The sequence below is a fragment of the Nyctereutes procyonoides genome, unplaced genomic scaffold, assembly GCF_905146905.1.
Source record: "Nyctereutes procyonoides isolate TBG_1078 unplaced genomic scaffold, NYPRO_anot_genome, whole genome shotgun sequence".
In the NCBI taxonomy this organism is placed as follows: Eukaryota; Metazoa; Chordata; class Mammalia; order Carnivora; family Canidae; genus Nyctereutes; species Nyctereutes procyonoides.
In genome coordinates, this window is record NW_026575167.1 from 20,707 (window position 1) to 27,720 (window position 7,014).

The following is a 7,014-nucleotide window of genomic DNA, read 5'->3' on the forward strand; positions in this document are numbered from 1 at the left end:
AAAGAATGTTTCAGCGAATTGAAGGGATTAAAGCCATTTAACTGATTTAAGATCTCACCGGCTAAATCGCCGGGGTCTTCATAATGCAACATACTTTGACAAAATGGCGTCTATTTCTTGTTGTAATTTTAAGAGATCCAGACTAATATTAGCATGATTCCAAACCCCTGAAAAATGCATGCGTACATTTCCCCATGATCCATTAAAAGGCAGTGGGGGGTAACACAAAAATATGTTTATAAGCGTCATGGCAAGTCAATTGGGTTATAGTTTTTAATACAACAAATTGATCACCAAGATATAAAACGGCTTCTTTTAAAGCTTCAATCTGCGCTTCAATTTTCCATCGATTCTCTTTTGAGCATCAAGAGCAATAGTTACATTTCTAGCAAGTTCATTTACATGTTCAGCGGTCTGAGCATTTTTATGCAAAGATACAACAGATACAGTAGCAGAAGCAATAAGAGCAATAGTAGCCACTATCCCTGCAATTAAAAGTCCAAGAAATCTTCGAGTTCTTCATAGCTTCTTCACCAATTCTTGAGCTAACTGCATGCCAAAGTTCGCGTACCAAGGTCCTCTCACGTCAACAGGGATCATCCAATATGGAGGTTGTTGCACCAGGAATAACTTTGTGTTGAAATCAATCTTCTTATCAAACTTGTGGCTTGTGAGGTTAACTTCTTTATTTGTCCCCATGATGGCAAATCTGTTTTAAGAGTCCTCTTCCTCCGAGGAGGGCATAAGTTCAGCCGACTCATCTTCCTTCTCAGTTTTGATATCTCTAACAAATTTGGCTGGAACGCAGCGTGGCGCTTCCTCATCCTGTGGGAAGATACAAGCATATCCTCGACCCTGTCTAAGCAAGGGGTCAGGGCCTTTCCACTGTCCTGTCATAGGATCCTTCCACACTTTGCCATAAGGGGTGGATCAGTTTTTTTTTCCCCAATTTTTTTTCTGATGGTGTATATCCATCCTCATGCACAATCAAAAAAATTTAAAATGAATATTGCTAAGTCTAGGTGCATGTGGGGGGAATTTTCATTTTTCCTGCCATAATCTCCCCCTTTTTTAGTTTTTGTAAGGTATTTTTAAGTGTAAGATGAGCTCTTTCAAATAATAGCTTGACCTGTAGAGTTGTAAGGGATGCCTGTGGTATGCTGGATGTGAAATGTTTTACAAAGGTTTTAAAAAGCTTGGGATATATAAGCACTCCCATTATCAGTTTTTAATCGTTTAGGCATTCCCATGTAACCAAAAGCGTGAAAAAGGTGATTTTGAAATTCAGTAAAACTTTCACCAGAATGAGCGGAAGCTACGATCATGCCAGAATAAGTATCAATAGAAACATGCACAAATTGTAATTTATTAAAAGATGAATAATGTGTTATATCCATTTGCCAGAGATCATTGGCAAAAAGGCCTCGCGGATTAATGGCAAAGGAAGGGGTGTTAACATATTGGGGACATAGGGAGCAATTTTTAACAATTTGCCTAGCTTGTTCTCTAGTTATATGAATTGCTTTCGTAGGGATCGAGCGTTTTGGTGGAAAAGAGAGTGACTTTTCATTGCCATACCGACAGAATCCTTATTAGCAATGACAGAATATATAAATGAGTATATCTGTCAGCCAAGTCATTTCCCGAGGATAAAGGCCCAGGTAAACCAGAATGTGCTCTAATATGAGAAACAAATATAGCTGAAACTTTTTTTAAGAGCAGCTGCTGTATTTTATGAAAAAGGCACGAAAGTTCCTCATCATTAGATTTATGAAAGAATCAGCAAGGATGGGTAATATCCTGGTGACATATTGACTATCTGAATAGAGATTAAAGGGGTTCTTGATAGATTTTCAAGTTTTTTTTATGACAGCATAAAGTTCAGCCCTCTGGACAGATTTTGTCTTATAGGACAACTGAATGACATTTTTATGTTGTTTATGCAGATAGACAATGGCAATGTGCCCGTCTTTGCTGGCGTCCGGAAATATGATGGGAGCGTCTCTAATCGGTTGACTTGAAATTGGAGAGACAAATATAGTAGGAATGATGGAGAGTCCCTGAAGGAGTTTGTCATTGGGAAGATGAAAAAGAAATTGACCAGGAAAATTTGCCATAGATGTTTGCCATTTCAGGGAGGTTTGATATGCATCCTCTACCACTGAGGCGGTTAAAAGAGGGACATACAATACTCTGAGGCTCATGTCCAAATAATTGATTGCATCTCTTCCGTCCCCTAGCAATTAATAAAGATATAAGGGAAAATCGTTGGGTTGATGACATGGAAAAACATGCATAGCTAAATGGAGCCATTCCAAAGGCCCATGGATTTGCCACACATAACACTGCCATAGGGAGAGCATCAGGTTTTAAGATTATTAAGTTAACATTCTTTGTCAAATCTCTTTGTTGGAGCTGCGCAGAGGAAATTTTATTTGCTACTAAAGCCAAGGTATCCTCTGCTTCTGGAGTAAGCTGTCTCAAAGATGAAGGGGAGGAGTCCCCTTTTAAATAGAAAAAAGGGGCTGTAACTGAGAAGTGGTGAGAGACAGCGAAGGGCAGAGCCAATTTATATGACCTAATAAATTTTTGGAAGTCATTTAAAGTTTTTAATTGCGAGGTTCTAACTGCGATTTTCTGTGGCCTAATACTCTGTTTACTAATAAGATATCCTAAATACTCACAGGGAACTTCTCTCTGTACCTTCTCAGGAGCTATTTGAAGTCCAGCAGAGCTAAGACATTGGGAAAGAACCCGAAAGGCGTTAGCCAGGTGTTCACTGGCCTCTGCTGCCAGTAATAGGTCATCCATATAATGAATACAATATACCTCAGGGAATCGTTTCCTGAAAGGGATTATAGCTCTTTTTACATATTCTTGACACAAGGTGGGACTGTTAACCATTCCCTGAGGTAAAACAGTCCATTCGTATCGATAATAGGGTACTTGCAAATTTGTAGAGGGCAAGAAAATGCAAAATGCTCCCCATCACCAGGGGCTAAAGATACGGTAAAGAAGCAATCCTTTATGTCTAGAACCAACATCTGAAAATTTAGCGGAATGGCAGAGGGAGAAGGGAGGCCAGGCTGTAGGGTCCCCATGGGAAATATTACCCGGTTGACTGCTCTTAGGTCTTGTAAAAGCCGCCATTTTCCTGTTTTCTTTTTAATGAAAAAAAATAGGGGTGTTCCATGGGCTAGTAGAAGTTTTAAATGGCCGAGGTTTAATTGTTCTTGTATCAAGATCTCAGCAGCCTCTCTTTTTTTCTTTCACTAAGGGCCATTGATCTACCCAAACAGGAGTGGAAGTTTTCCATTTGAGAGGCAATGCATGGGGAGGATTCAATGGCCCTGGGGAAAACCCAAACCTTGTCGGGCCGGATTAGGAATGGGGGCTATAAAGGCTGGGTCCCCTTGCAAATTTTTACCTAAACCTTTTCCAGGCTGATATCCATGCTGTATCAATTGATTAAAAGACCAATCATTGGAAAGGGAGAGATTCATTTGAGACAAAACATCTCTGCCCCATAAATTTAATTCTATATCTAATATAAAGGGCTGAAATACTCCTTGTGAATCATTCGTCAAATCTCTCCATGTAAGTAAATCAGAACTTTGTTCAGGGGAGGAGGCAAAGCCTACCCCTCGAATAGGTACATCAACTGTCTTTTTGGGCCAGGTTTTTTAGGCAAATTATGACTAGATACGACTGAAACATCTGCCCCAGTGTCCAAAAGGCCCGAAAAAAACCTTTCCGTTTATTTCCAGGTTAAAAAGAGTTTATCAGGAGAAATCATTTTGGTCCAATATATGTTGGTGGATCTGAAACCTTTATCTCCTCGCTCCCCAGTAAGCGCTTGATTAGAGGTTTTTATTATAGGGAGCAATATTAGTTGAGCAATAGGCATCCCAGGTTCCAGAGAGAGAGTACCAGTCTTCAGGGATGCCAAAATATTAATTTCACCCGTATAGTCAGGGTCAATAACACCTGGATAAACAATTAAACCTTTCATGGTCGAACTAGAACGCCCAAGGAGTAATCCAAAAGTTTCCTTAGGCAGCGGCCCCCATATGCCTGTAGGAATTTTTCTAGGTAATTGGCCTCCCTCCAAATAGTGAGTATGAACAGGAGCTAAATCTAATCCTGCACTGGCGGGGGTACCGCGGGATAATCTGTCAATTCGAGGGAGGTCATCAGTGTTGGAGACGGGAGTGATGTTTGTCGGGGAAAGAGGGCCGCTATTGTTTTTTTTGGCACCGCAGCAAGCCCCCCTTCCAGTTTTCCCGAGAGGGGATTCCCGTTAGAGTCAGTGTTTGATCTACATTCATTAGCCCAATGATATCCTCTGTGGCATCTAGGACAAAGGTTTTGAGGTTTTTTTGTAGTTTGAGTCTTTTTCTGAGGGCATTGATTTTTTAAAATGTCCCAATTGGCCACATAAGAAGCATTTTTGATTTATTTTCATGTTTGGGTTCTTATTTTGTTTTAGTATCTGAGCATGCAATTTTGCAGGAGGGAGGCCCTTTAAAAGCAGCAGCCAAGGTGACTCCTTGCAAATACGAGGGCCCTATATCTGCGCAAAGGCGCACATAATCTTCAAGAGTTCCCTGATTCTTCCAAGGTCTTTTGGCTGCTTGACAGGCGGTCATTAGCATTCTCAATGGCCAATTGTTTAACTCTTAAACAGCTTTGTCAGCTTCCGCATCGGTGACTATTCTACTGACTGCGGTTAACAATCTGGCCACAAAATCGGAATAATTTTCCTCGGGACCCTGCCTGATTTTTGACAGTTCCTGTGACCTTGTATTTGTGGTCGGTAGCTTTTTCCATGCTGACAGAGAACAACTATTAATTTGGGTATAAGCTACTTCAGGAAAGTCCAATTGCAAGCCTACGTCATAATACGGACCAGAACCAGTTAACATGTTGTAATCAACAGGAATGTTAGTTCTCCTATTGTAGCTGGCCTGTTTTTCGGCATTTTCAGAGAACTGCGTTTTCCATAACAAATTGTCCCCCGGGGAGAGGCATGCTTGTGCAATGACCCTCCAATCTCCAGGACATAACGCTTCTCGTGTCAAATTGTCTAACATAGAAAGAGTAAAAGGCGCTGTAGGGCCATACTGAGTACATGCTTGTTTCAAGTCCTTTAGTACTTTGAAGCTTAAGGCAGTGTGTGCTCTCTGTCCCCCCTGCACAGTAACAGGAAATATCTGAAACTCAGATACATCTTCTCCCCTCTGTGAGGCTTGAAATAGAGTTCTTTGTAATGCAGTAACTCCTTTTATTGGGTTAGATTCGTGTGATCAGACAGGAAAAAGGCTTTGAGGAGCCTTCTCAGTTTGCACAGTGGAGGAGTGTAATAAAGGTGGGGGAGGAGGTTCAGCATGATTTAAAACAAAAACCTCCTCCCTTCTATCTTTAAGGTGGGGACCATCAAACGGATCCGCTTCTTCATCATCTATTCTAAGGGATAGTTTATGTAAAGGGGGAGTATGGATTTTTTGATTTTTTAAGCTCCCCCCCATCGAGGGTGGAGACTCTTTTTCACTTTTAGAGTTCAAGGAGATGATCTCAATAGAGTCTGTAGGATCCAGAACCTCCTTTATACCATTCCACGTAGTCCATATATCAGGAGGCAATTGTTCCCCTCTTATTTTTAATTCATTTTTTAGAGTCTGTCCAACTCTCTGCCAATCCGAAAGATCCACCGAGCCCTGATCAGGAAACCAGGGGCATATTATTCTAACTGTATCAAAGAACTTATCCAAAGAGTTATGAGAAACCTTAAACCCCTTCTCCCTTAAAAGAGCCTGTAGAACTTTTAAAAAAATACCCATGTTCTACAGATTGCCTTTGTCCCATGATTATTTTACTCCTATCGTTCACGGAGCCGCCGTGATCCCCTTACCTGTAACGTAAACACTTCTTCTTTCACTCTGTCTCGGGTCCCTGTTCGGGCGCCACTTGTCGCGGCCGGCGCGAGAAGGTCCGGATTCAGGGACCGAGGGCAAGGGGATGAGAAAGAAACAAGAGACTAAAAGGTCATGGGATAGGAGGTTCCATGCAGCTGATGGCCACAGTGGACAAGCTTTATTTTTGCATGTAGAGTTTATATAGCGTCCGTAAGCAGGCGGCCTATTTTCTTTAAGGAGAAGTACGTCTCTCGCGCACAAACATACATTGTTTTTAAAACTCACACCTGTTACTTGTTTCAGCAAAGGAGCAGGAAGGCCACATTTAGACTAAACAGTGAGGTTTGTTTATTAAGTAACGTCTGCCAAGGCGGTCATGTGTCAGGCCACCTCCTTGCTTACTTTATGGGAACTTGTCTCGATGACATTTTAAAGGAGAAGCAAATATGTACTTTTACTTCCATAAGGGGGAAGAGCTAGGTGCAGTCCCAGCGGGTTGGCCAGGTACGACAAGGAGCCTTTGCTCAACCCGGAACCCTGCCTCGCACCGCGGGACTGCGGGTTGGCCAGGGACAGCAGGGAGCTTTGGCTCAACTTTGGAACCCTGCCTCGCACCGCGGGACCGCTCCCAACACTTAATCACACCTGCCTGCAAAGTCCTATATGCCCTTGTAAGGGACTGCACTTACAGGTTCTAGATATTAGGAGGCAGACGTCTCTGGGTGGCTGTTATATTCTACTTACCATAAATATAACTTTGAAACATTTGGCTTCTGAAGGAAGGACTTCGTTTATGATGTGGCACTCTCCTTCTTCAAAACTCTCAGCTGTCACCCCAAACTGCTTTCCTTGTGGGAGTTGCACTTATCTTTCATAATTAAGGAATATCTTTTATTTAGGGCTCCAGTATAGGGTTCATGGTACTTGAGATTCAAATTCAGGAGCTCTAGATCTGAGACCCTTGAGGGAGGGATACTTAGGTCTTGAAAATGACCTCAATTCTGGGAGTCTGTACTGAAACTCAGAGATGTTTGAGCCAAAGTTCAGACAACAGGAGGCAATGGTAATCTGGAGCACAGTTTTCACTGTAGTCTCAAGA

At 42.0% G+C, this 7,014-nt stretch overlaps 1 long non-coding RNA gene across 1 annotated transcript; it reads right to left on the reverse strand.

The window, feature by feature from the left end:
• Positions 1-267: 267 nt before the first annotated feature.
• Positions 268-6,125, reverse strand: LOC129503023 (uncharacterized). The gene is made up of 3 exons (XR_008663102.1): positions 5,912-6,125; positions 2,685-2,734; positions 268-825 (listed from the first exon to the last, which is right to left on the reverse strand). It is a non-coding gene; the product is annotated as an uncharacterized LOC129503023 (long non-coding RNA).
• Positions 6,126-7,014: the final 889 nt, after the last annotated feature.